Genomic DNA, 27325 nt, shown 5'->3' with positions numbered 1-27325 from the left:
ACAGCTTGGTAAATACATGTCACCTGCAAAATATCCAGTACGAACTGTATGGTCTTGAAATGGATCTGTGCAACATATTTCATTACTGTATTAATGTAGAAATTCATCTGAACACACAGAGAACAAATGACTCCCCGGTTCTGTGACTCCTAAGCTCACAATCCGGCGTCAACGTGAAGCACAAGATGAGCCGGGCTGTGTGACAGAGCTGTAGCTGAAGAGATGAAGAGGGCTCAGGCAGAGTACTAGTCTTCCTCTGATGAGACAAAGGCAGAGGAAAGAAGTGTGATGGAAGAAGGAGACAGGGCCGAGGGTGGACAGAGGTAATGACTTGTCCCAGAAACAGTGATGGACTTAACAGGCTCCACAGATGAGGAGCCACCACAGGCAAACCATGGTTTCCTGTTTGTCGCAAGAATTACATCATCAACACCAGTGGCACAGGTCAGATCAACTTCATCTGTTGTAACTAGAGATCGTCCCATTGAAGAACACAAAGGTCCTGTCTTTCTTGGCTGCAAAAAGCAGAACACATCAGACATTTTAATTTGTTTATGTAAGACTCAGCAGGAGGCCTACATGGCACTCATTGTTGCACCAACAATTTCCAATGCTAAACCCTTTGAAGTCTTTGGACAGATTGAGAAATGTATAAATCTGATATAATAAATTATAATGATAACATAAATAAATGGGGAAATTAACTACTGATCCAATAACTTGTAAGCAAATACAATATTTTCAACATACTGTCACAATTGTTCACACAACAAATATCCTATCAAAACCAATGTAGCTTATGTATTGTAAGTGACATAACTACAAACATCAAGAAGTTTACTATAAATTTGCCCTAACAGCTGCTTCATTATGTTTCAATTATTTTATTGTTTTGATCAGTTAAATTATTATATTTATTATATTGTTTTGTTTATGTCCAATCAGAGGATCTGTCTGTACAAAAAGTATGAATTTACAGTTACAGTAGATCAGGTTCCTGTGAATGACTGCCATTGACCCCTCCCACAACTAGCATCTGATTGGTTGGTGTGGTCGCCTGTTTCACTCATTATCATGCCTGTTTCTAAGCAACACAGACTTTTTTTCCCCAAAGCTAATTATTGTAAGGTATATTTTAAACTTTATTTGTAAAGAAAAGTCATTGATTACAACAAAACCCAGCAGGATAATTTAAGTAGAGCATTCAGTTGTTTTAACAACTTTTCCAGTATTTGAAAACTAGCTTGTGTCAATGTACAAAAAAAAATAATTAAAAAAACTTAACTTTAGAAAATGTTTTTTTAAATCGTGGAAGGTGGTTCACTGATTACTCTGGTTGCAGCATAACTGATTATATTCTATATTTTCTTCTTATTGTCAACAAATCCCATGAAAACACCAAAAGCAGCAGTAAATGTATCCCACTAACAAGTATTGTTTGTGTATCCAAAGCCTGGTATGTCTTATTCCTCTCTACCATAGTTCAGTGAGTCTCACTGTTGCCTTGGGTGACATGTTCCTTCATTACCATGAACACATACTGTAGTTTGTTTTGACTTAAACCTACACACACTGTGCTGCTGCTGGAAATAATCACTTGAACACCAAATGTGTATTTATCCGCCCAAAGAAATAGTCCCCAAAGATATTTTTTCCTTCCTGTTTGAATAATGTTTGTTAAAAACTACAGTGTCCAGATTTTTCAGGAAATGACTAATCCCCTCCATCCCGTCCCCTTTTCTTCTTTTTTTTTAAATGAAACTACAGATTTATGAGTTGTTTGTAAAGTTTGTGCCACAGACAGGGTACAAAAACTTGTGATTTGTTGAAAATAAGAAAAATACAGAACAACTCCAGCCTTCACCCAGTTATAAACAAGCAGAGGATGTGTTGCTATGTTTGCGGTGCGGTTGTGTCTGACTGGTATCCAGTGTCCAGTCCCTCTAAGCCCAGTAACAAGGCACTGCTGGGCCACAGCTAAAGCCTCTAGCACCACAAACAATGGAGCAGGGCTTTACAGAGGGTCAGAGCAAACTGCTGACTGTCCACTAGTGCTAATACACCCCTATTCTGTCCTGTCTCGTTGCTGTCGCCTCTGCCTCACACACACACACACACACACACACACACACACACACACACACACACAAGTACCCAGTGTCCATTTCCCAGTCTGTGGTGGTCTACAGAAGAAAAAGAAAGTTCAGTGGTCCATATGTTGACATGTACACACACTGATGAGACAGTCGCTCTCTGCTTCTGTTTTTCGGTCACTCTTTCTGTCAATACATCCCCCCTCCTCACACAGCTCTCCATCCCTCATTCTCCAACCATCCATCCATCCATTCATCATCCATTCATCCATCCATCCATCCATCCCTCTCTCCCAGCCCTAGGACCCTCCACCCTCACTCTCTCTCGCTTTCTTTCTATTTGTGATCCACACACTGACAGTGTAGCTCGGTCTCGGGTGGGCCTAAGCAGTCAAACCAACCCCAGGATCGCCTCCGACACCCACCTGCCTCCCCCAGCGCTGAAGCCCAGCTCTCCCAGCCCCACAGCCCGTGTGTGGGCTTCTCCATCTGTGTGTTTCATCCATTGGCTTTCTGCTGTGGACCATGTGTGAGTGTCTACGTGGAATATTCAGAGTCACTTGGACACCCTCCTCCAATGCAGGTCAGGATGTATAACTGTCTTACCCTACTGTTTGCATGGAGCAACACAGCCTCCCTAAAAGTAACATTTCTGTATAAAAGCATAAGACAAAAAGTAAATTTTCATTGGATTATATGGCAAAACATTCCCAATTTCTCCTAATTGTCACATACAAAAAGACTTTCTACTGTAACAGCTGAGCTTTGGGAGCTGCTTTGGTTAAGGTGTGTTAGATTTAAGTGAGGCGTTAAAGTTGGGCAGATAATTTGTGGTTTAGTTCAGAAGTGAATAAATAACTCTTTCTCTTAAAAGTAAAACAGTCTGACATGAGTTGATGTTCCCACACATCGTCCATCATGAACATCTTTTTACCCATACAGAAACGTAATATGACATATACGTTCCTATATCAAGAGTGATGTTGCTATATGTGTTAACTATAAGGTGATACATTATTACCAAATATATACATCCTCTGGATGTATATGTACAACATTGGACATGATAAAATACATGTTTTTGACATATATGAAACAACCATAGCAAAATTTGCATTTTGCAATCATATATGTTAACGATATAGATTTAATATATGTAAGTTTATTAAAACAACGTAGACCTACATATAAAAATTCTATATTCTTATACTTTTTTTGTTTGGTTTTTTTTATTCATTTTCATTATGTCTATCTTCACATTCTGGGGAAGTGGTCTGAGACTTTTTGACCCTACTGATAGTATCAAGGATTTGAGATGGATATATGTTTATATTTACATGTATATATGTTTACATGTAATTTCTTTTAGGTTTTATATAAATTTTTATATTATATATATATATATATATATATATATTTTTTTATGTATATTATTATTGTATGTGTTATTTTATATGAACACATTTGTGTAGAAGTTCTTTTGAGTTTTTCAGCCTCAAACTACTGCTTTCATATGTTTTGTTACAACTCATGGCTCCCTCATGTGATATGTTTGTGGTGGGAATATCTACTGAATTAACTTTTGGATGTAGCGAAGCATCGATATTCAAGGTCTTTGGTTGATGCTAATACCTGGAATGACTTACGGTGTGGAAATGAAGACAGACACATCAGAGGTGGCCTAAGATATGGGCTACTGCATAGACACTTAAATAATTATTTCTCTTATGATACAATCGGTTAGTGGTCACCAATTGGTTGGTTGGTGGTTACCTAACATTGTGATGCCACTTAAATTCTCATAATATTTTGGGTGGATTTCAGGTTTTGATAATCCAGTGATCGAAGCTCAATCTACAGTCTATCCTGTACAGTCGTACAGACCACAGACAGTAATACTTATTCTATGATAAAGGAACAGCTTCAGTGTCCTCCTGCGTCAGCCCTGTCTCTCAGAAATTACTTTTACATAAAATTAAACAGCAAATATGTTTTGTTGGAAACACAATTGTGACCATCGTTGTTTTTATTGATGTAATGAGGATATATTTTTAATTTATGTATTTGGAAAGTTCCAAATATGTTGATACTGAACATTTCAGTAACTTGTTGACAGATAACGTTGTTTGTCTCCGACCTGGCAGTGCAATATCCACTTTTTTTAGACACTAGCAGCACTTGGTTAAGATTAGGATGGATGCTGGTCTGGTTTAATACAGAAAAAAGTTCACAACCTGTTATTCACGTGTAACAAAAACCACAATCTTTCCCTTAACCTTAAACCCTAACCTTAACCCAAGCGCTTTTCTTACCTAAACCACAGACTGGACTCTGGATGCAAACCTGGTCTCTGGTCCCTCTCCCCAACCCTCCTCCTGGAAACTGCGCTGCCATTAGTAAACATCGGACTTGATTTATTCAAAAAACGTGTTAGCTCTGAGCGTAATAAAGCCAGTGATTATGTTTCCTACAGAATGTATAGTTTAGTCGTGTGTTAACAGAATTTCTAGGAGAGAGGGTTGCCTGTGTTCATTTGTTGCGATACTTCATTGAATGCAGTCATGATATTTTTGGGTTAGTAGGATCAGATGGTCATTTGGTCATGTTTGTTGTGCTGCTACTGCGGCTAATGATTCATCACATCTGAATCTGCCCAACAGCTTGATGTAACTCCTCATGATGATAATGAAAGTGATGTCTCATGTGATGAGGTGGTCACATCATAATCTGATGAGGTCGCTAAAGTCTAACTGAAAGGTTTGGTAACTTGTTGGCTGTTAGCAGCTATGCTAAGTGGCTAAGTCACTTGCAAACATAAATCCTGCTCTATTCATGGCTGTAACTCACACTGCATCTCTTCTTATACGAGAACATTGTTGTACAAAATTGAATAAGCTGACACTAGGACACAAGTAACAGGCGCCTCCACATTGATTTTCTCTTGACATGTCAGAGCAGCATTTCATTTGATCGGCTGTCAAATCAAAATGAGAAATAAAGTCTTTTGTTCTCTCTTCTTTCCTGCAATCAGTTGCAGGAGGATGTGCTTAATTTTTACACAGTGACCAACATATAAACTGTCACAACAAATATAAACACGTCCACTGGACACACAGCAACATGAGCTTCATGTGAGAGTCATGTTTGAGTTCATTTGATGAATTTAGGTCCAATGTCCACTGTTCTTTTAGTTCAAGTGTCTCCTGAGAAAAATATCTGGCATTTAAGGATTTTCTTCGTCAGCTTCGTAATAACTTCATCTGCTTTTTGATACTAAAATGTCTGTTCAATCTTTTCAGTGACGTCATTTCTACAGGCTACCAACAGCCATTAATGTGTTTTCAGTTGCAAGTTGCAAGACAAGTAAAGATATGAGCAGCACATTCAACCATGCAGAATGTTTTGATCCTAGTTTTCTTAGACAACTGCTGTTTAATGGGAAATTATCATACTTTGTTTCTGCAAATCACCTCCTGCACTGAAAAATATTATTCCAGACACCACGACTGACACTAAACGTTCATTTTAATAAACGACAAGTCTACAGCATCTGAAGTTGAGCAGAAAAAAAATGTTCTTTATTACTGGCCCAATACATTAATATTATTGTCATCACTGTTCAGTGAACTACAGGTATTCAACAAGGATATACATACAGTATCTAACTAACCCCTGACATTCATCTCTATTCATACCCGGAGGTCAGGTCTGCTCACACAGAGATCGCTCAGCTGCAGGTCAAGGCAAAGCTGAGAGAGGAAGTGAGCATTGTGACTGAAAACTGTTTTAGCTATGGTTTCATTGCCTGCGAGTTGATGAGTGTGTGTGTGTGTGTGTGTGTGAGAGAGTATGACAGAGCTTAACAGAGGCACTCTGCCTCCTCTGTGTGTGTGTTTGCGCTTGCATCAGGGAAATGTGTGCAATGATCCATATATGGATGCACACTCACACAAAGACGCATGAACTAACAAATGTACAGCAACATTACTCTTATCTATGTATCTGACCTAACAGATGAAAATAAAGGACTGGGAGGAGAATAGTTTTCACCTCTGAGTCTCTGATCCTTGAGAGGTTTTCATGTTGTCAGTTTCCTCTGATGCTTCTGTCAACCTGGGTCCTGTTTATCTTGTTTACCACAGGAGGTCACATTCATGACTTTGTAAATGGAAATTTACATACAGATTAAGAGTTGACATCATTACATCTGTTGATGAGCCTTGTCGCGTTCCTAGTTTAACCTTGACTTGCAGAAAACACAATCTCACTTACCCTTATTTTGAAGGGAACAAGGCAATACTGGTAAATCACAAGGAGTGTGACTTAATCCACATATAAAGTAAGGATATATTAATCTGCCGTAACATTATATGTTTATACATTTTAAATTGTTATTTCTTAACAATGGAAGCGTATTGCTGCCACACCAGAAAAAAAATCTGTATCATGTTATAAAAGTTTATTGTTATAACATGCATATTGTTAAAATGTGAAACTTTTCACGTTTTATATTTTTATATTGTCATGATGTGAAAAACATATTGTTCTAACAATAAGCTTATCACGTTATAATGTAAATCTTTTTTTTTTTTCTGATGTGGTACAAATACATTTCCGTACTTAACTTTACACATGTCTATTTTTTTCACCTTCTGACTTGTACATAACAGTCATATGTTTATGTATATTTATCTTTGCTCAGCCCATGTCCATGGTTTCCTCCCTGGACACTGTTATCAGTACTGTGAGCACGTTGAGAGCCACTAGAAACTGGAGTCAAATTCCTTGTAGATGCAAGGCCAGTAAAGCTGATTCTGATTCTGACTTAGCAAGTTAAAAACCTCACAAGCCCTGTTTGAAAGTAACATATATATTTTTTGGTCTAACTCATTATAATGGTGGCTAAACGGGATGTTGACCAGAACATGTGAAGTGTCCTGTTCTACACTCAGAAACAAGTATCTTCTGTGGTCACAGTTGGGATAAATTGAAGTTCACAACCTCTGGAGAACTGGTAGATATGCCCCCCTCAGACCAGACATGTTTTTCACTGTAACACACACACACACTCACACACAGCCTGCTCCAGTTTCTTGGCCCATTTAAGCGCTGACGAGGGCATAGCTGTGGTCTGGTGGGACCCTGCGCCCGATGCCAACCCAGCTGCTCATCCTCCTTCAACCCACCTCACCCATCAACACCCACCTGCCCCACCCTGTACAACTGGGCCCTCCTCAGTCCTCCTTTTACTCCCATGATATGTCTATACTGACCACCCTCACCCCCAGAAACCCCATTAACAAATCCCAGTTTACAGTATCATTTCAGCAGTCAGGTGAAAAACTTCTTAGAAGAGAAGTCTTGACTTTGGGTCAGTGGTTCTACTTCTTGGTTTTCATAATACAAGTGATGTGCATACAGATATCGTACACCCTCCATTCCTCCCCCTGCCTGGCCAAGCCCCTGTTTCGGGGTCCCAGGCCTCCCTCGTGTCTAAATCCTGGCTTTGTGTGGGAGCTGGAATGTAACAATGACCATGTTAGCTGACACAGTGCTGGCCGCCTGGATCTGTGCTGACAGCATCTCTCCCCCACATCCCCACCTCTGCCCGGCTCCCTGGCGTGGGACATGTTCATCACTTATCTGTAGGTTTATGGGTTGGATGGGGCTGTACTGGTCTCTAGGGGGATCGTGGGTGGATTGGCAGGTTACGGTGGTCTGCATTTGAATGTAGTTTACTTAAGATTCTGTGCTCTCATGCAGGGGGTTTCACTTATTTTGGTTGATCAGACCTGTTCTCAGGTTGTAGTTTAGTGGTGATGATGATGTGAATCCAAATTTGATGAACTAGTAAGAACAAACTGAAATAATTTGATGTGCTGGGGCAGCAGTGTTCACACATGCAACCTGAGCTTGATTAGAAAGTTAGAAACAGTTGAAACAATTATTACATTACCAAAATAATTTCATATTCAATCATCCATCAGAGAGTTTTTAATTACATTGTGAAGTGACAGGCCAGAAAAACAACAACCAGCTCAATAACATCCTACAGTATACTATTATATACTATACTTAATATCCCAGGGAAACATGCTGTAAAAGTTGAAATTAAGCAGGCAACAGATTCCCTCATTGAGTTAAATAAACAAACAAAATCATGAAAATGTAGCCACAGTGCGTAGAAGATTATGGCTGCCGGTGGAGAAGTTGCACTTTTTCCCATCGCAGAAGTGCAAAGATTTGACATTTTTACTTGACTTTTAATTTAATTTAATTTAATTTAATTTAAGTGCATAGATTCTTCTCAGGACTGTGTGGGTGTGACTGATGTGCAGGGCTGCACAACTGGCACCTTCATCATTTTGATTATCATCATTATTGTCCATTAATGTGGCTTGTCAGGCTGAGCTGAAAAGAGGCAGGTGAGACTAAGACTGAAGTTGACTGGAGTGAAATCCAGTGTGATTGTGCCCTGAGCAGAGATGAACATCTTCTATGGAGACTGTGGAACTGTAGTTCGTAATAGTCTTCATAAATATGGAACAGACATTTTTCCCGCTGTTGAAAATCCTTCAGGGGGCGAATTTGCAGCTTGAGGCGGTCGTGTTTGGAATTTACAGTGTCAGTTAAACTTCTTTTATCGAGATGAGTTACTTCCACCGGAGTGAACGCCTCTCCACTTCATTTCACTTCAGTGAGCATGAAGTTGTGCCAGTCTTGCTTTGTTCACAGTATCACCACCTTGAATGTTTTCTTTGGGTGGAAGATGCTGAATAGAAGCCTGGATACAGTGAACTGTATCTGGGTTTAAAACCTGAGCATCGATCCCTCACGTTGTAAGGCAGCCACCCTGCTGAAGCCTCCTTGAGCAGGATACTAAATCCCAACTAGCTCCCAACTAAATCCCAACCAGCTGAGTGACCTTTGACCTCACTGTATTGGAAAAGAGAATTTTGCTACAGGGATCAGCAAATTAATATTAGTAATATAAGTAGTGAGTAAAAATGTAGTAGCGTTTGTAGGAATTAGAGACGTCTAAACCTTCTCATATTTACAGCCAGCGGGTTTACTGCAAATCATCTGTAAATATCAGGAGAGAAACAAACAGACACACAAATACAGACAAAAATCCAGACAGGAATACACAGAGAGGAGCACGCGAATAAATACACACACACACACACATACACACACACATACATACACACACACACACGAACATACACACACACACACACATATACACACACACACATCGTTCAGCTGCTCCCCTGAAAGGAAGAGTCACGCTATTTCTAAAACAAGATTCAAGGCCTGCTGTTCCTATTTTCAGCCATTTGGGATAAAAATAACTTCCCAACAACATCACTTGTTGGAAAATTCATCTAGGCATTTAAAGACTGTCGGGATTTTATTAGAGACTGTTTTCTGGCTTATTTTGGCTTCCGGGTTTGACGTTAGCTCATAGAGATATAACCTACCAACAGCTGATAACTCAGTAGACAGAAAACATCACATACCTTGCACCAGCTCATTTTTCATCACCGTGATACCACCACCAGATAACATTTTTGGAAAATGTCCATTGGTCAATTTGCAAATTAAGTCACCAAACTTAATAGCACATCAATAACTATGGCACTTCATGCAAAGTCAGCAGCTTAGTCAGATAAAAGATGATGAGGAGAATTATCCAAAGTAGGAAGACTGAGCTCTGAGCTTTTACCTTATAGCCTGTAATCAATGCTTTACAAATGACAAATTGCCACAGGAAACAAGGAAAGAAGTCCATATAGAAAATATAAGATCAATGCACCACTTAGTTTAAAAGCTCTCATTTTTTAGCTTTCAGATAACACAATCACCAATGAGTGCAGCTCTGTTTTGGAGTCTGATCTGCCAAAGTGAACATCTCCTCTTAACACTGATACTGATGGATTTCATAAACCACGTTTGACACATTGCAAGAATGCTGCAGGAATCTGAGAGACAGGGAGAGAAACAGTCAGTAGCCTCAGTCAGTAGCCTCACAACTCAGACAGACGGGCTACTATGTCACAAACTTTGTTATCTCCTTCTCCTCCCTCCTTTATCATAGTCGTGCAGCCCTGCCCCTTGTTGCCCTAATATGGGGCATCTCTCTGCCCTCTGGCCAATCAAACGCCTGGATGCATCCCTTCTAGAGATGCCATGGGCCCGGGCCAGGCCTGAGGTTTCAGTGAGGGGAGCAAGAGGCTGGCTGGTGGCAAGGGGCAAAGGCTCTAGACAGAAAGAAGGTGGAAGAGATTGAAAACATCAACAACAAAAACAAGAAGTGAAGGAGAGCAGCTGAAGACAGACAGGAAGTGAATGTTAGAGGGAGTTGTAGGAAGAAAAGAGAGGAGAGAGAGGCTGAGATTGAAACTCTGTTGCTGCAGGTGGAGGTCCGTCACCTCTGATCCACTGGAAGAGACACGCTGAGGCTGAGAATTAAGGTAGGCTGGATGGATGTGGTTTAATAAAGTCTCTGTGCTGATGACTCAGTGCGGTCTGCCGATACCTGAGGGCTTTCTGCCGTTGCTTTTGGAAAATGTACTGCAAGAGGTTTTTTGTTTATGGCTGAGAGGTAAGCAGTTGTTAGAAGGGGATTGACCCCCTCACTGTCTGGAGGGGCAGCAGTATACTGTATGTGTCTGCGACCATGCCTGTGTTGCTCTGTGTTTGTATAATTCAGTTTTAAATCAGCCTGAAACTTGTTTTATTTTCTGAAATAGTGCGTCACTTTAACATTTGGCAGCTCGGGGGCTGCTGAGAGCTGTGCAAAACAGTTTATGTGGCAGCCTGCAGACTCCACATTGCTGACTTTGGAAAGCATAACAATAGCACGCTGTTTAAATGCAAAGACAGTTTTGGTAAGACAGCTGCCGCTTCTGTTTATTCCTACATGCCAGTTGCTAGTTACAAACACTTGAGTATTCAGAGGTTTATGGTAACTATTTGCAGCGTGGCATGTCACTACGAATCCAAGTTTATAAGAGTGTTTTGTAATGAGACCTGGGTCAAACAACACCTAGAATTTATTTTAATTTATTTAAACATTCAGCAGTGCCAGATGGGTGGGGCCTCCAACACTGGAAAACACCATTGGTACCACTGTGTTTAGAGAAAAGCACCTAAACTCTAATTCATCAAAATGATAGATTGTCGTTATCTATGTTTAAAAATAATTGAATGTAATCCACATTAATGGAATTTGCTGCATGGCGCAACACTGAGTAATTTACTGCTGTTTTAAACAACTGACCTCTAAACCACCCATGTCCCATGTGATCAAATCTGCATAAAACACTTTTTTTTTGTGAAAACCCAACTTGCTGCAGGCCTTGTTATAATGATATGATTTTGTGCTGCTGAGCAGAGCTGTTAGAGCTGCTGGTGGTAGTACGCAGTCATTTCAAATAGTCCCTGTCTTAATGTTACACACCAGTGACAGCTGCAGCGTGATGGTCATAGGATCCGTTTGCCCCCCAGTTCCAGCTCCTCCGCACAGAGCTCACCCGCCAGCCTGGTATGTATGTTGGCCCAAAGTGGGTACAGAGGCTGATGGCATCAAAACACACCCACGCTGTGACAGAGGATCACGTACACATGCGTGGCACTGGGTTACATAATGTATGCACAGTGTTATTTTTGAGTGACAGATATTGGCGTTGATATTGGTTTTACATCAGACTGTCTGATTTGATAACAATACCTGACTTAATTTCTAAAAGGCAGATTTTACTTATACTTATCAGCATATTTGTATGAAAGTATTACTAGTAACTAATTAGGTGTTTTTTTGTATAGTTTTGTTTTGTTTTGTTTTTGTGGTTGACTTCCCTGTCAAAATAAATTCGCATTTAGCTCCATAAAACAGATTTCTCTGCCACTTTAGGTGGACAGGTTTGGATTGATTAGAGTCCAACTGTATCAAAGAGAAGGTATGGACATGCTTTTTCCACCTGTGTGAAAGCACTGAGCTGAAATTGAATATTGAAATCAAGCTTTAATAATGTCAGCAAAGTAGTCATGAAACTCCAATGAGCTACATAAGCCATAATGAATTCAGATGGTACAAACATGGGATAAATAGGAAACTCTATGTGCAGTGAGAATCCCTATAAGATGGTACCAAAACACTTCTTTGCCTAACTCAACATTTACAGCTGTAATATCTTGTGATGAATTATAAAGTAAAAGCTATTTATCTAACACAAAGGCCCTGGGGTCAAAGGTCAAGTATCCCTTTCTTAAAATCATCTGATATGTTATTCTTTTGATTCACTTAACAACCATAATCTGTATCTTAAATGTACCTTTTATGTGACTTTCATGTACATGCAGAAGCTTGGCTGCAGTGTTTTGCTTTTTGGAGGCATTTGCAGACTTTTCGAATCTTTGTGAGCTGTCAGTACATTAGAGCATGTTTTAATATATTTGTTCATCGTGTTTGTGAGCTGGACTTGATCAAATGGAGGCCAGTAACCAGACTCTCCTTAAAGTCTGTCGGTACAGAGTGTCACTGAGATCACAGGTCGGAGTCTGATGCTACAAATAAACTCTAAGGTGTCAAACTCTTGTGGCATTTTGTTATTGTGGACGCTCTAAGAAATCATAATCAGTGTTATTTTGAGGAGACATGTTGCTCTGGAAGATGTGTGGAAAATTTAAAAAAAAGCAGCAGGTGTAATTTGTGTGTGTGTCCATGAGCTGAGAGTAAGTGACGTCCGAAATGAAATGATGGATGCTGATAGCAGTTTCCTGGCGACAGACTTTGGGTGGTGGTGGTTGTGGTTGTGGGTGGGGTTAATTTTAGACCAGGAAGCAGGGTCAAGAGTTGATTGGGCAGTTCAGGAGGGAGTCCTCATGAGGAAACACTACTTGACGTGCGTACGAGGGTACACAGGGTACACAGAGTCGAGAGGATTTTACGGGAAGGAAGACTCCTGTAAACAAATGACTGACTTGGGAGAACATGTCATTTAATAGTTGAGATACTATTAAAATATATGTACTACTTAAAGTGTAAAATACAGTTTACAGTCTTTGGCGAGTTTTAATCCTTAAATGATCAGAGCAGTGTGTGTCTCTCGCCATGTGCCGAGTATATCAGTCAAAAACATCTCTGTTTCCTGTTTACATGGAGGCATTTCCTGTCCAAGGGCTCACGCCTGCGGGTGTGTCTTGTTTTGTCCATCTGATGTCTCAAATAGCCAGGAGACACCCTGGGATATATCTAAGGTGGCCGTTTGGCCGTTATGCTCAATGTAGCAATGCTTCCTAAATGTTCAGCCCCAATGGGAGTCAATCAGTGCCCTGTTGTTGTGCTAGTTGTAGCGTCAATAACACTTTATAATACAGCTCAGGATTTATTGTGTCCTTTTGTTGAATGAGTCAGGTACCAATAAAATAACGGCTGGTTTGCTGGTATTTAAATGTAGGTACAGTGGCAGAACACATGACCATGGGGAACATGGAAGTAACTATTGGGCATTTTAGAGGTAATCAGAAATAATCTTTATTCATCCTGTGCAATTAATGAGTCGACACATTGTGTTATAGCTCACGTACCTTATCATTACGTGAAATGTAAAATTCATGCAGTAACTTTACAATATTAATTAAATGTTATTGTGGAGGGAAGGAGAAAATACAATATATTTTACAGGTATGTCTTCTGCAGGCAAGATAAAGCCACAATTAGGGATTTATTATCATGTCTTGTACTTCATTTGTGATGTAGAATAAAGGCCAGAGAAGAAATGGGTCAAACTTTTTTTGTATTTGCTCCTAGCAGGTATGTTCATCCAGCACAGCTGCAGCTCCCAACAGTTGGGCTGGGTCGGAGTGGAAATCAAATGCACCTTTGTCAGGTGCTTGGCTATGGAAGGCTTCTGTTGTCATCCAAGGAGGGTAAAACTATAGAAAAGTAGTCGTAGAAATAAAGCAATGTACTGATATAACATATTAGAGGTAGGTAGATCGAACACAATGTAGCAATTTGATAATATTCATATAGATATACAGGAGATGGATCAAACTATACTAAACTGCAGCTAATCTTCGATGTTTGAGCAGCAGCATAGTAATTATTATTTTAGTTCTTTTAAGAGAAGGGCATGTTGGCCATAATTAACATGTGGTTTCTCTCCTGTTTAAGAACAAGGTTATTGGCAGAGTGGGAATTATTCAGTGAACTGAAGTGCTACCTTACGGTAACTTGCTTGTTTAATTAATGCTGTCAAATAAATGGAGTGGAGTAGAAAGTGCAATATTTCCCTCTGAAATGTAATTTAGCGGAAGTATAAAGTAGCATAAAATGGAAATACTCCAGTAAAATACAAGGACCTCATAATTGTACTTAAGTACAATGTACTTAATTACTTTCTGCTACTGCTAATACAATTGCTTCACCTTATCCAATTACCCAACCAGGTAAAACATCTGAATTCCTGAGTGAAAACAAAAGGGGGTGCCTATTATAGAATAATAGCTGGAGGCCACTGCGCTCATTGGGACCTTCAGTGCTGCAGAAATGTTTCTGTACCCTTCCCCAGATCTGTGCCTCGATACAATCCTGTCTCGGAGGTCTACAGACAATTCCTTGGACTTCATGGCTTGGTTTGTGGTCTGACATGCACTGTCAACTATGGGACCTTATATAGACAGGTGTGTGCCAAATCATGTCCAGTCAACTGAATTTACCACAGGTGGACTCCAATCAAGTTGTAGAAACATCTGAAGGATGATCAGTGGAAACAGGATGCACCTGAGCTCAATTTTGAGTGTCATGGCAAAGGCTGTGAATACTTATGTACATGTGATGTTTTTTGTTTTTATTTTTAATTAATTTCAAGCAAACTTTTTTCACTTTGTTATTATGGGGTATTGTGTCCATGATTTTGAGGTAAAAAAAATAATTTAATCCATTTTGGAATAAGGCTGTAACATAACAAAATGTGGAAAAAGTGAAGCGCTGTGAATACTTTCCGGATGCACTGTATCTATAGTGTCTGCACATCACACAGGAGTATAGACTTGAGGCCATGAGCCACTGTTGTGAGATTGTATTACCAGAATCTTAGAGGCATGACTATGATTATAAGATATAAAAACAATTATAGAAAAGTTATAAAAATATATTGTAATGTTTACAATTATAGGTCAGAAGGATATATAAATGTTTCAGCCAAGTAGCTTTACCTTCCATTCTTTTGTTCAAGTTTTAATCAGTAATTTGCCCTTTAACTGTAATCTGTATTTATTTAGTTGGAGTTCCCATGGAGACACTGGGACGATGACACATGCTTCATTTGTGTCGATGAAAACTGAAAGAAAATCAATATAAGAGAGAAAGAGAGGAAGTCTCCCACTTGTGCTCTATTCATGCACGGTCACAACACGGAAACACGGTTTCTTTGTCTTACATGACTGCAGAGCACATGTTTGTTTCCAGTTTGACTCTAAGGTGTTTCTAAAAGTAATTTTTTACCAACAAAAAAAAAAACAAAACATACAAAGTGTAAATAAAAACTCAAGCAAAATAGCAAAATAAAAGATTTGCTTACCTGACTCTCAGGTGGGGAAACTATTCACTGGGACCCAGGACAAACACAATGTCTTCAGTCCTGAGTGTGGTACAACTATCAGGCCCTGCCCAGATGACCAGGTGACCTTGAATTGAATCCTAAATTGAAGCAAGTGTGTCTTTAAACTACAAGTTACAGTCAAATTACAGCCCTCCTCTTTTTAACCATGTCCTTTTCAGACTCTTTTTTGGTCACATTTTGCCTTTATTCCTCTGTTGGTGAATTTTCCCTCTTTCTTCTTCCTTTTTGTCGCTTCTGCTTTCAACACATTGACCCACGAGTTCCTCCCATCATTATATCTGTCCAGTTACCTTTGTGCCTGGTTTCCTAGAGCCAATCGCTTGCTGGGTGCTGCTCTTTAAAGGTTGTTGTGATGTCATGGTTCTGTCTTTCACACAGACGATAACATATAAAGACAATATATCTTGTCATTTCCAGTTTATTTTCCGTATTGAAATCATTCTACGTGTGTTTGTGACTCCACGTTTCTGAATGTGTGTGCCATGTTTCTTCAGCCTTCAGGTTTACTGTCACATGCATTAGAAGCAGTGTATTCCACATGGCATGAAAAGATTGAAAAGAAAAGATGAAAAGAAAATAAATGTACATAAAAACTGTGGGACAAACAATTTACAGTAAATTAAAAAAATAACGGCCATAATCAGCTCTTTCATCTATATGCGTGTCCATACATGTGTGGCCTTCTGGAAACAGTGATGCTGTTTTGTAAAGTTTTTTAAAAACTGATGTTGAAATATTTCCAGTCAGTCTGGTGTCAGGAATAGAAACAGTTTCCCTCCTTTGGTCTTGTCCTAAAATTAGAACCAATAAGGTTGGTGTTATGTACTCAGGTTGCCACCAATTGTGAAAAAGTGTTGTGGTATTTCCTCTGTGTGTGTGTGTGTGTGTGTGTGTGTGTGTGTGTGTACTCTTATGTAACTATGTGTGAGGAGAAAACCTATTTTTGTCGATATCTGGCCTCGGCTGATAATACCTCCATCTACAAATAAATCACAACCTCGTGTCCTCGGCTGTATCTGATGTGTTGCATCACTGCTGCAGCGTTATGTCAAAGAAATGTTATTAACTTTTTACAGGGCAGATTGGTGGTTGTTTTCTTTAGGCGGACACCTGATGCACCAGTCGTGCATCACCGAGCCAACTGTAACATCATGAACTTGTCCATCTCTAATAGGCTCATAGCAGCATGTGAACAGGATTAGAGCTGCAGGCTCGGTTTTCACAAATCTACTGCTGTGAGTCAGAGCAGGACAACAAAAACTGTTCAGCTCACATCACACCATCACATTCAGGGTGTGGGGACCAGTGTGAGGGATCACAGTGATCAGGCGAGCTTTAAAGAGACTGTCCTCACCAGAAAAAGGACATTGATTCTGATTTACTAAGGTGGCAGTTGCACAAATGATGACAAAGTAATGTACTATTGTTTAATCAGACCAGATGTTTGTGTGACCTCTCACACACACACACAGCTTGACTGTGTTTGAACACCTGTAATTTGGCTCATGCTGGTCTGGTTCGTGTTCACAGTGACTTTTTACAATAAGAGGAGTAAACATGAACTTGTTGTGACTGACAGGTAACTCAGTGATTAGGCAGTTTTGTTGATGTCAAATCAAATTGCTTTGACTGACAGCAGGTTATGTTGAATATTAGTATTATTAGATATAGTCGACCACATGACGAGTTCAGTACAGTGATATAACAGGAAGTATTACTGTTGAATCGCTAGGTTCAGAATGAATGAACAGAATGAATGAACAGAATGGAATGTTTTCAAATTAATATGTAAAGATTGATGATAAGATCACTTCCTGAACTTTTGAAATCAAGCTAAAATCACTATGATTAAAATAATTACTAAAACTCCTGTGATTCACTTTCACACCAGAAACAAACCACAGCAGACCGCGACCCTCCTGTTCAAGCCTCAGTCAGGATGTTTGGTCCACAATAAGGTTTGATTGATAGCTTTTGCTCCAGCCCAAACAAACTGCACAAACCACACAAACCACACAAACGCATCAGGGTCTGTTGTTGTAACTAGGGCGTGTTGCAAAATACTGGGCTTTTGGATATATATATTATTGATCTTCTGTGGATCTTTTGTTTATCAGTTTATCTGGTTATTCATCTGGTATCTATTAAGTGCAATTGTTCTTTTTGTGCGCTTTTGTACAGCTGTGGTTACAGACTCTCTCTCCACCTCCCTCCACTTGTATTTGAGTCACATTATTTTGCCAAAAAAGAGTGAAAACACACAATAAACAAAGTTAAATTTGAATTTGATTGATAGCATTATCATCTTTCTTTTACGACAATATAGTTGTCATAAATTCTTTCGGCCACAATAATCATGTAGTGAAAATCTGATATTGTGACAGAACCAAGTTGTAACGAAACCAAAAAGCTTTAGTATAATTTATTACAACAATACACGTATTAGTTTTGGATTCTGAACTGCTTCTGAGATCACAACCCTGAAATACACAACCTCTGAAGATTTTAACAAACACATTAAAAAAACATAAAAACGAGAGTGGAGAAAGCAGGCAGCAGTGTGAGATCACGATGGTGAGTCCACCTGATCTGTTCAGGGAAGGTCTCTGCAGTTTGACAGCTACACGTATGATGGTGCGTGATACCTTTAGTGAGGCATCCTGCTGTACTGGTGCCGCTCAGTAAGCTATAGCTAGAGAGAAAAAATACTGCAGCTTCTTGGTGTGAGTTTGTGAATGTACTCAGTTCCAGCAGCCTTCCATTGAAAAAAAAAAATCGGCAAAATTTCCATGTGAAACTGGCAAAGAAGCTTTCAGCACAAATTCTATGCTTAAGTTGAAAAGTGCTGTCAGACTGTGTCTAAGCTGTCTTTTCTACTCAGTGACCTCAGTAACCCGTCTGCACTATCAAATCTCATGGCACAGCTATGTGGGAGACTAGGGATCGTTGTTACACTTTTTGTCGCACATTTATAACTCCAAATTTTTGTGATAGAGCTCTCAAGTTTTGATACAAAGTCCCTTAATTTGTCTACTACAAATAGCAGTGCTTCTAGCTTCTCCAACTATATCACAGAATTTATTAAAGTGTCTTTTACACTTGTCAGAAAACCTGCTAACATCGGGCTTTTGTTGGCAATGGAAAAGGGTACAATCAGCATTCACACCTGTCACCTGTCCAGCACCGTGCTCAAACCAGAAACACGCTGCACTCAGGGATGAAAGAGTGAGTGCAGCCCTGAAATAAGTTTTAAAAACATACAATTACCAACTGAAACATCTAAGGAGGATGCTCCAACACTTTTACAGGCGCACCAATCTGGGGATCAAAAGTGACAGATCCTCTTTACCAGTTTGCATGGTGGCTAGCAGCTCACTTTTTCACCCCTCCATCTGTGTGGGTGCTCTGTAAGTGCACGTGATGACATCACTCCTTGCAGTTGGGTCCTCTGTCTGAACAGAAAGGCAAACTTGACTGGCAGTGTAAAAGGGGCCAATCGGCTTTTATTAGTGGGTTTGCCCACATTTAAAAAAAACATTTATACAGGCTAATTTTGATGCAAAAAGGGTATAAGTCATGTTAAGTACAAGTTCCACTTTTACAACCTGCCCCACTACAGGTTGTAACAAGTTGTAAGTTGCAAGTTGTTACAATGATAGTGTAGAATGAAAAATTCAGACAACATCACAAATTATGCATCTAAGTAAGTTTATTGCACATGTGCCAACACTTCACCATCCCTCTGTGGTTCAAAAAAAACAAAAAAAAAACCAACTCACCACTTACTTTTAAAACACTTCTTGGTGACATTGACACTGTTACAACCACCCCTGGTCTTCCCAACACCTGCTGAGGACTGATGTTTTCAACAAACTAGGACCTCTCTGGTTTTAACTGAGACAGGCACATGGCAGATGGGCGTAGTCAACGTTAGAAATAATTTTACTGGGTTATTTTACAAGGACCTATATCTGTGTATCTGCTCTTTCAAATTAAATTGGACCACTGCAACCAAGTTCCACTATCACATAATCTACAGTTTACATGGTGGATAATGTGGATTCAATGAAAAACGGATTGGAGCAAATTATATCTAAACATAATTAAAGAAGACAAACAAATGAAACAGTGACACTGTGATGAGGTAAATCTGTTATCTTCAATTGTAAGGACGAGCTCAGTTACAGTAATTCATACTAGCTTTTCCTGCACACACCTCTCATGGCCTGAGACATTACAAGCTTTGACACTTTCAATTTATGAATTTCTGATTTTGGATCCATCAATTCACCAAGGCACTTTTTTATCATGACTATGTAACTGGAGGGAAAACAACATATGATTTCCCTGAAATCAAGTTGAAATATTTGTAACTGACCATGGTAACATACCTTATAAATTATTCAGGAGACTCTATGTTTATATGCTGACAATCATTCAACAGTGGGTTAAAATACCCCCACAGGTTGCTCCCTCTTTACTCCTCTACATCCACACATGCAGGAGGTTGAGGGTCCATGTTGATCGGTGCAAGTGTGTGCAGGCTTGTGGAGGCCTGCAGATGTGACTCTGATCTATATTAAGACTGGGCTGTGAGGCATTTCAAATCTTCACTCCCTCCTCCTCCTCCTCCTCCTCCTCCTCCTCCTCCTCCTCCTCCTCCTCCTCCCCTGCCATGCCCTTCATTCCTTTGCTCCGTCCAGGGAGTGCCACCCCCTCCACCTGCTGCTGTCACACAGAGCTGCAGTTTTAAGCTGCTGTCAGGTGTAAACCTACACAAGTTTAACTGTGGCTTATAATCATATTTTATCAAAACTGAAATAGTCAGTTTTCCTCTAAAAGTGTGGCTACACTGTACAAAGACGCAACTCAGGAAACTTTTGGTTTTGATTTGACAGCTGCTCTGTTATACTCTGACTGCCACTCGCAGGCCATTAGTGCAGCAGCATAGTGGTTGCACCTGTTGTAGCTGTTGAACCTAACAAAGTGTCAGTCACTCAGCACAAAGATAATAGTTAGAAAGCCTGGATTACAGCAAGTATGTGACCAAAAATGAGTCAGTATGGAGGATTTTGTATTTAAAATGAGTCAAATTACCTGCACAAACACAACCACCATCAGTTCATATCATTTTTATTCACTAGTTGTCTGATTTTGACATGAAACTTGAATGAAATGTAAAAATATTAGTGCCCTGTGTCCAAAAACAGATTGTAATTTTATTATTTTTTGTCAAACAATAACAATAATCAGCAAACCACATAAGATAAATGCATGATTATGTAATTATATGAAATTATCCTTCATTATCACTACAGGGGTAGTGCCATGGTGAATGATATAAGGGGCTCAAGGATAGTTTCAGCATCTTTGCTCTCATAGCCTAAGAGCATACCACTTCATGTAAAGTGTCTCAGAAACTTGTTCTGCTCCATTAATGTCTGTCTCTGCTCCTCTGTGGCTGATACAGTGAAGGCAGGGCAGCGGTGAATGTGTGTTATGTGTTCCTGTGACCTGCTAGACACCAGATACCTCCAACCCACCCAAACAGGCACGACATCCCCACTGACACTCTACACGTCCTGCAAACACGCACACATTCTCACACACAGGCACGCAGCGACATACACACAGATGGGCCTTCCTCTTTGCACATACAGAAATACACAAACACACGCACAGAGAGACACACACACAGAGCTAAGCTAAGGCAGTTATAAAAATGATCACATGAAGGCAGGACTGTGAGGCATGAGATTGCAGGGGGCCACAGTGACAGAAAGCCATGTGATTCACAAACAAGCGGAGCTGTGCTGCTGATGGACGGATGGTTAACTCTGCAGCAGAGGAGCTTCTGCATGTTCAGAAAACTCAGGGACTGCTTTTAAAGTATTAAAAAACACTAGACACAGCCCAGATGCTACTGTTTGCATAGTAGCCAACCAAATAACAGTGGACATGTCGTACATCAAAGCTGCTGTTTAGTTCTCATCACATTCTTTGGCTGTTGAACACGCACAACTCTGCGCTCAGAGGAGCAATAATGGAGTTTTGCTAATTTTAAGACACCAAAACTATTTAAGGTTCTTCTAATGTACAGTTTCTTATTTTTCACTGGCTGTTTGTTCTTTCTGAACATGAACATGAAGTTAGGAAGATAATGCTGTGGTACGGAAGCGTGATGCAATCACTTAAGAAAAGAACATCTGCTGTGTTTTCCTGATTTAATGATATATACATCTTAGAATTCTGAGAAAAGTTTTCTAAAAAAAATATTCCTGAGATCGTAATCTTGTAAATTCAGAAAAACAGCAAAGTAGATTTGTTTTTTTCTCATGTGAATGCATTATGCTTCCATACTGTGGAATCGGTCTAGTCTTAGTCCAGTCATCACCATTTCCCCCAAACCAGTGTGAAAGTATTATCTCTGTTAATGTGGGTTTTGTGTAGAGGTTACTGATGCATGTGCACTGAGGTAACAAAAGTGAAGTCAGGAACTTGCTGTTGCAATGCCACAACAAACACAAATCATCTTGTCATGTGACACAAAAACAGTCACTGAGATATTCACTTCTGTAATTTACAGACACTGAGAAACTTTTGGTTGGGTGTTTGTCTTTGTCACCTCACATACTTCAGTGTTTGACTCCTGAGATTCAGGTTGACGGGGATTCAGTTGAGGATGCAATGAACTGGCTGCTGTTCTTTGCAGCTGTTTGACTTTTGGACTTTCTACTGACTTCTTCTGTTCCGTCTTAAATAGCTGCTCTGTATTCCTGCCAATCCTGCTCCCTCTGCATCTTCCTCTTTCTAACCCCTGGAAGCGACATGCAACTGAGCTTTCACATTGGTGAAAATATTAAATACTTGCAAAATGAATACACTTTTGGTTACTGTGATAAGATACGACTGTCATGGATGTGTTGTTAGTCAAGACCTGCTGGAGTAGTGCCATTGGTTCCCTGAAGGCGTGTGAGCGTGGGTTTTGTGCAGATGGTTTGGGCCTGAGTAGCCGGTGTAGAGGTATGACCAAGACCACGGAAAGAATCTCAAGACCACCGTCCCATAAGCCTGACGGCCATGTTACTAAATCAGATGCTTAAGTCCATATGCACAAGCCTGACATCAACACCAGATGCTACACTCTCTGAAGAATGCCACTGGAACTAATTTACTGTTATATGATACAGTCCTGTTCTGGTGGCATGTCAGTGGTGGCTGGTGGCCTCCCACATAGGGACAGTGATATGCATAAGTGATGTCCTCTGAAAAAAGATGCACTAAATTGCTTCTGATTTTATTCAGATTTGTTTTCATTTTCTTATACTGTATCTGTCCACAAAACATTTTGTAAATTTTAAAAGTGAACATTGGTCAGTATAAGGTCTGGACAAATATGTGGTCAGTAAGTATGTTTTAGAAATTTGTCATAGACATACATGTATGTATTAAAGGCCATAGAGGGACAAACTGAAAAATTGAGAAAATTAGAAAATGATCACAGTCTGCAGAGGAAAAATGATGATCATCTGAAATGATCATCTGCACAAAGCCTCTTGAGCACATTAATTTTTTTTACTTTTTTAACTTAACTTTAATTATTTTCTGTCTTTGTTTGTTGGTTTCTTATTAGACAGGTGTTTTATTGAATCCATGTTTTTATCTGCAAGAAAATCCATTAAATTCCTTCAGCCAGTTTCCACTCCTGTTTTTTTTTTTTTTTTTTCTTATTGCTTGACAGGACTCTCATGCACTATGATGAAAAACCCATGAAACAGTGCTCTGTGTAATTGCAGTCTCTGCTTAACTGAACCAGATGTGCAACAAGCTTTGTAAAACCAAATCAATCCAAAAAAAATAAGCTCTGTTGTTTCTTCACGTTTCAGACTCTGACAGAGACCAAGAAGACAGCCATGTTTGCAGTCAGACCAGAGATCCAGCCGTAAGTAAACACAGACCTCCTCCTTATGAGAATGTGATCTTGTCCATTTGCCTTGAACACAGTAATAACACACTGCACTTAAACTCAGTCGAGCAATTCTCTTATGTTATTGCAGTTTAATCACTGAAATGAGAGTCAACCCTTTGTTTTTACTGCACAACAACTTACGTTGCTGAGGACATTATGGTGCTATGATCTAATATGTTTAAGTGAAGAGAGCTGTGTATTATTTTTGATGGTGTATCTTTACCTCATAAACAGGGAACTAAATCATTGTAGCTTCATGTTTTATTGCTCACTGGCTGCTGAATGTGCGTGAGCAGATTTATCTGCATATTTTTATTTTCACATAGATACGATCACTGTGTGCACAAAGGATTGAAGGATTGAAAAGAGACTTTCGGCAAATTATAATCATATAATCTTAATGGGTAATTTTCTTCGTGAAAATGGAATAATTATGCACATATCATTATTTTAAGAATTTAGCTCACAGTCTGCACCGGAAATTTGTAGGTGTCTGAGGTCAATGCAGTCTGAAAACAGGTGAAGTGTTGAAACAGGATGTTTTTACAAGATTAACTATGTGTGAGTTTATGAAGCGAGTAGAGGATGGAGAAGTGGGAGGCCGGGTCATGACATGTTTCCTCCAGAAAGAAGGTCAGAGGTAAAAGAACTCATAGCCAGCTTAGTTTGATTTAGTCCAACTAATTATTCCAGTGGAGAAACTCTGTTGTATGAAATGAATAAAACACAAACAGTAGAAATGAAAATGCATGATAATACTGTAACAATAGTTAAGGTCCTGGGGAATCTATATTCGGATTAAAAGAAATAGAGAAGAAAGTTAAAAACAAGAGAAAGTTCAAACAAATTCAGTCACAGAAAGAAAATAGCTCATGAGCCATCTGCACTCAATAATGATTTTAGCCTCGTTAGAGATAAAAGCCATGCTGTAATTTTTTACTGTTCTCTATGTTCTGACTGCAGTTCACTTTAGATTTGTCAGGAACAAATCCTCAAGTTAAGTGTATGGTAGCAGCAATGCATGATCAGCATACAGAGAAACAAACCCACAGCTTGAAAGCTGAGCCTCATATGCACACTGTATATCAACCAGTTTTCTTCTGTCAAGCAGCTTCGCTGGAGCAGTGCAGGGTTGAAAGCCAAAAATGTCAGAAGTTGTTAAAATGAAACTGAGAAAATTCACATCACGAACCTCATGTTCTTTAGATTTTCCCACAGGAGTCTCCCACAGGCTGCAGTGCAGTGCAGAGCTGCTCTGGAGGCGCAAATAATCTGCTGCATGAACCATTTCAAAGTGGTTTAACACTAACTTCTCTGTGGGCAGGTAAGAGACAAGAGGCGGTCGCCCCCCTCCAACAGATCCCCCACCGCCCCACAACGCAACCCTCACCACAGCAGCGCCACAGACGAACAGGAGAGCCCAGAGAGAGTGGTGGGACATATGTACACATTACATCACATACATGCACAAGCCTACCTGCATTAACAAAGGCTACTGCTAGCATACACACAACACATATATGAGGGAACTAATATATACATTTTAATATTTTATAAATGCATACCTCTCCAAGGAGGTTAGAGTGTCTGGATAAAGCTGTTTAGAAATGTGTGGTTGTTCTAACTACTAACTCCCCTCACTCCTCCCTTGCCAGTTGGGTAGGAGAAGCTCTGGTAGCCTTAAGGTTACAAGAAAACACAAAGGGTCCTCTCTATAGCCAGGGTTTGCTTTATTTGTTGGGCTACCATTGAAACATGGCTGGTTTCATGGAAGAGGACCTTTGTAGATTCCCTGTGCCCATTATAAGCTACCAAAAACAAAGTGTTTCTTAGTTTCAGGTGATTTTACTGTCATGAAAACATTATGAATACTATATTCCATATAGATCCTTCTAAATCCTACATGCTGGTCCTTTAAAAACCATTGGATGGATTGACATGAAATTTAGCACAGACATTCATGGCACCCAGTGGAGGACTCCTACTGAGTTTGGTGATCCCCTGACTTTCAATCTAGTAAGTCAATCAAGTCAAAATTTAAAATTTCGATTTTTCCAGCACTGTGGTTTGTATCAATTTTCTAATCTGACTCTAAAGAAGGTGACTATGCATGGTCCTGAAAATGTTGAACTATATCCTTTAATTTTGAGAAGAGGTTACTGCTACCCAACCGGTCGAGGTAGACGGCCGCCCACCCTGAGCCCGGTTCTGTTGGAGGTTTCTTCCTGTTAAAAGGGAGTTTTTCCTTCCCCCTGTCGCCAAGCGTTTGCTCTTTGTGGGAACTGTTGGGTTTTTCTCTGTAACAAAGTAAGGTCTTGACCTTACCCTGTAAAGTGCCTTGAGATAATGTATATTATGATTTGGCGCTATACAAATAAAATTGAATTGAATTGAATTGCTGTTATAACCGTTAAATAGTAAATGGGTTAATTCAGGGATGAAGAGCGTGACTGCATCATGGTTCATTTAGGTTTACCCCACAGGTGCCTGATCCTTGTGTTTGCTGCTAATGTGATTTTCTTTATTTGGACTGAGAAGAGTGCCAGTGACACTGACCTCATGACCCTAAAAGCTCCAGTCACATACAGAAAAGACCATAATGTTGAAATCTTTATGAGCTACATTGTTACTCAGATATATTTGGAGACGAAAACACAGCATTGTGATCGACCTCCTGACCCCAGCAGCCACCAGGACCATACAAACTGGATCACAATAGTCCAGGCCTGATCTGCTGAGGTCATTGTCCGCCACATAAACAACTTTTCATTTCTCCCAGCTCAGCACAGATGCCAGTTGTGGCTTTTTCATGCTGCTGCAGCAGGTGACCGCCAGCTGCTGGGTGCAAAGTTGACAACAATAAACATCTTTTGTGGCAGATCTAAAACTGGCCTCAGGTGTCGGGGACTCTGTAAACACCCTTACCCACATTTGTGGACTAAAAAGTAGCACGTTAGCAACTTTAAGAGTTTTAGAAAAACAAAACGTTACTGCCGATTGTTGAGAGACAGTGACACCTGCTGGTTTCAAACAGGAACGTTGGCTAACAGGCTGCTAACTAGTTTTCTTGCTGAAAGAACAGCTGAAGGTTTTACTCAACAGGAAAAAAGACCTGAGTAATAACAAAAAAAAACTACAATGAGGCATCTTTGTAACAACTAACAACATACAAATTTCCTAAATATATAAACTTCACATGTAAAGGATGCATATTTAATAGTTGAAAATTATTGATTGTGTTGTTGCCTGAATGTTATAACTTTTTCTGTTTGTGCCAAATTATATATTATGAACATTACACATTTAATTTAAAAAAAAGTATGAAAGGTTTACAAAGAATAGAAAACAACTTTTTTGTTGTGGCACTACATTGTAAATTGACTTTTGATTATTAAACTGTCAGATTTTAGCATTCTTTTTTGTGTAACCATCAAATTACCTGGGAACAAGTTATTAACATAGGTATCTTATAACAGTGAGAAATGTATTAAGTTAATGGATGTTACACTTTTAAATGAAAATTCAAATTACTTTAATGTGTCAATGGAAAACAACATTTAACTAATTTAACAGTCACATACCATTGAACAATAATAAGAACAATAATAATAATCATATTAATAATGACA

General features: G+C 39.5%; 1 protein-coding gene across 4 annotated transcripts in view; it reads left to right on the top strand.

The window, feature by feature from the left end:
* Window positions 1–10305: 10305 nt before the first annotated feature.
* Window positions 10306–27325, top strand: part of prx (periaxin) — a 38401-nt gene continuing 21381 nt past the window's right edge. For 3 of the 4 annotated variants that reach the window (XM_071495767.1, XM_071495769.1, XM_071495766.1), the window contains exons 1-3: window positions 10307–10570; window positions 23614–23669; window positions 25021–25128. The gene's annotated coding sequence lies outside the window, so the exon portion shown is untranslated. Of the gene's footprint in view, window positions 10571–23613; window positions 23670–25020; window positions 25129–27325 lie in introns of all 4 variants that reach the window. The other variant, XM_071495768.1, reaches the window with a different exon arrangement.

This window comes from Trachinotus anak, unplaced genomic scaffold, assembly GCF_046630095.1.
Source record: "Trachinotus anak isolate AG129_WGS33_773 ecotype Australia unplaced genomic scaffold, CSIRO_AGI_Tana_v1 ptg000014l, whole genome shotgun sequence".
NCBI classification, from domain to species: domain Eukaryota; kingdom Metazoa; phylum Chordata; class Actinopteri; order Carangiformes; family Carangidae; genus Trachinotus; species Trachinotus anak.
The sequence above is the reverse complement of the archived record's forward strand: the minus strand, read 5'-3'. Positions and strand labels throughout refer to the sequence as shown.